Below are 3468 nucleotides of genomic sequence, written 5' to 3' on the forward strand. Positions count from 1 at the left end.
CTCCAGAGTAATGCATTGTTGTACACTGCCAGAGCTTCATCTTAAAACCCTGTTTTTCACATGAACAATCGCCAGCATGTGGACCAGCGGCGTCAGGGTCTGGAAGATTTCCTCAGACAGGTCCTACACAACGCGCTCCTGCTCTCAGACAGCAGCCTGCACCTCTTCTTGCAAAGCCATCTGAACTCGGAAGACATCGAGGCGTGCGTTTCTGGGCAGACCAAGTACTCGGTAGAGGAAGCAATTCACAAGTTCGCCTTGATGAACAGACGCTTCCCCGAAGAAGATGAAGCCGGAGAACAAGAAAACAATATAGATTATGGTTCAGAAAGTTCATCCTCCGGGTTTGGCCACAGTAGTGATGACAGCAGTTCACATGGGTGTAACATGAGCACGGCTCCGCAGGAATCCTGAAAAAGAATTCTGACGTGACCATCTTAGGAACAGCAAATTACGTCCAGTCATAGAGGAGAAAGCCCGCTAATGATACATTTTTACCTAAAGCTCACTGTCATGATAGTAGGCACTTAAATTCTTCAAGACGCTGGGTTGTTTATTCATGCTGTTTTCATGTTGTCTTATTTTGGCTAAGCTTCCGTAAAAAGCTAAAGGCCTGTGATTGCAACTCTCTCCTATACAGGCCAACATTATTGGTAAAACAAGATCCTGCTCTCAAATGACATGGTGTATGTGTTTTAAAAAAACAACAACCTGGTTGCTTTTACTGAATTTGAAAATATAGGCAATTAGTTAGCATTTGAAATCCAGACAGTGGATGCCTTTTTGAATCAACGGGGCAGTGTTAGCGTAAACACAGCATGTATGAGCCTAACCACCCTGAAGACTGACAACCTAGACCAGCCAGCCTCGCTCAGACATGGGGCTGATATTCTGTGGGTACCTCCCCCGCACCGGGAAGACACTTTGCTTTTGGGTGTTTGGACTCTTTGAAGGGAGTTTAACCTTGCCAGTATTCTGTTTCACATTTAGATGGGGAAAGTATCTTGGGAACAGAGACATGCTAAAATAATGTTTACATCCCAGACAAAACAGAAACCGTGCCAGTGACTTTGCTTAGACTTGGAATATGTAGATTAAGAAATACAGTCTCATTGTCCAAAAATCAGCTTTAACACATGGTTTCTGGAGACAAATCATTTGTTTTCATTATCTTTGTGTAATTGGAATTACAGGTTCGTGATTTATTTTCTGACTAAATGTGCAGTTTCCTATCCCTAGATAACTTTGTCAGTGGTGGTGACTTGTTACTGATCTTTAAGTTAGAAGTAGGCTCTTATAAAAACAAATTTAGTGTTATCAGTAAGTATTCCCATAATTTAGAAAAGGATATAAAAATTAATTATTCATTTTTAAAAAAAGCCCTTTCTTTTTAGGTAGCTTCCAGAGGATTGGTGTAACTTAAAATAATTCAATACAGTCTTTTTTTTTTTAAATGGCCCAAAGAGAAAACGTCTTAAACTACATTGAACTTCAAATTTCAGATGAGACAGCACTTTCTTGAGACAATTACCCAAGCTTCTTCCCTGTCGAATGGTACAAAATATCCCTGAAACTAACAGCAAGGTATTTTCACATACCTGGGGTAACTTGTTGCTTTAATTAAATGTTACCTCACCTCATCTCCACCAGGAGTTTAAAAGTTACTGTATTATTAAAAAGTCTTTGAAATGCTTGTAACTAAGAAGCAATAGAAAAAAAAATTAAATTTAGAATAAGAATGATTCCATACTTTCTCCTTTTTGTTTTTGTTTGGTCTAAAACATTATTGAACTTATGTAAATATTCTGATTTAATGTATTGGGTCTTATTACTTTATCACCTAGGACTCATTATTTTAATACAGAAAAAAAGAGGCTGAGCAATTTCTTTTTATCTGGCCAACACGTAAAGTTTACCATCCTATCATTGAAGAGCGGATCCCAGCTCCTCGGCGACATGTATTTGAATCACATTATTTCTGTTTTTCAGCAGTTTTGAAAAGGATGTATATATGCTACCAGTTGTCATATTATTTTTAGGTGATGTAAACAGCCATCAAAATGGATATTAAGTAATGCCTGATACTGTGGTATGCAAACTTCACAAGATCACCGTTTTCACAATAAACATGAAAAAAAAATAAAAAAAAAAGAAACTTATACCTGCAGAACACATTCTTGCATCTTTAGAGAAATATTTCTAATGGCAGTAATAAACATGAAAAAAATATTTTGCATGGGCACTATGCAAAAGATATAGCAAAATGTTGGCTTACAATGAACTTTAATTCAAATAGTGTCTCTTACCACTTATTTCCCATCCTATATAATAAAAGCCTAGGTTGTGTCGCCTGTTGCCCTCACATGACATCATCACAAGATGACCACTGCAACGTTGTCACAAGATGGCCTCCACAAGATGGCCACCACAAAATGACTGTCAGGGGAGGGAAGTTGTGTGGTGACCAGGCCTGCAGGTGAGGGCAGTTGGGGGTGATCGGGCAGGCAGGGGAGGGCAGTTGGGAGTGATCGAGCAAGCAGGGGAGGGCAGTTGGGGGTGATCGGGCCAGCAGGGGAAGCAGCTGGGGGTGATTGAGTAGGCATGGGAGTGCAGTTGGGAGCAATCAGGCAGGCAGGCAGGCCAGTGGTTAGGAGCCAGCAGTCCCGGATTGTGAGAGGGATGTCTGACTGCCACAGGGATCATCCCTAAACTGGCCGTCGGACATCCCCAGAGGGATTTCAGAATGGAGAGGGTGCAGGCCAGGCTGAGGGACACCCCCCATGCACGAATTTCATGCACTGGACCTCTAGTCATAGTAATAATATACTAGCTCATTAAATAATTGTTATTTTTATCTGGTAAACAGTACTCTTACTCTTTTTTCTTTTTAAAAAATTTTAGTTTTTTATTTTTATTTAATTTATTGGGGTGACACTGGTTAACAAAATTAGATATGTTTCAGGTGCACAAGTCCAAAACACATCATCTATACACTGTATTGTGTGTTCACCATCCCATCAAGTCTTCACTGGTTTTTCCATATGCTTTATACTAATCAATTCATTATATTATCAGCCTATGGATAGGAAAACATTTTAAAGATTCAACAATGAAATCCAAGACAATTGAGAATGCATACTTTAGCAAGAATTAACTATTAATCAGTAATTTCGCCTGACAAGAAACTTCTGAACTTTTGAAACTGTGACATAAAATGTATGCATTTATACAGCGCACATGTATCATAATCAGGCATTTCAATAATTGCCTCTATCAATAGCAGATACTGATTTTGTTTTTGAGTGAACCATCACTTACTCATTTTCTTTCTTTTTCCTAAGGTGAAAGTTAATGATAATATAGGAAAGATTAGATTGTTATACATTCCCTGTGAATTAGTAATTTGGAGCATGAGTCAGTAAGCCTAACATAATGGTACCCTCTTGATATTATTGATTTATTGTGAAG

General features: G+C 38.8%; 1 pseudogene across 1 annotated transcript; it reads left to right on the plus strand.

Annotated features, from left to right (window-relative positions):
- The first annotated feature begins 60 nt into the window (after positions 1-60).
- LOC102431267 lies at positions 61-1213 on the plus strand (annotated as a pseudogene). Its single transcript, XR_001347012.2, has one exon. The product of XR_001347012.2 is annotated as a sorting nexin-10 pseudogene (transcript).
- The last annotated feature ends 2255 nt before the right edge of the window (positions 1214-3468 follow it).

The sequence above is a fragment of the Myotis lucifugus genome, unplaced genomic scaffold (genome assembly GCF_000147115.1).
Source record: "Myotis lucifugus unplaced genomic scaffold, Myoluc2.0 scaffold_9297, whole genome shotgun sequence".
In the NCBI taxonomy this organism is placed as follows: domain Eukaryota; kingdom Metazoa; phylum Chordata; class Mammalia; order Chiroptera; family Vespertilionidae; genus Myotis; species Myotis lucifugus.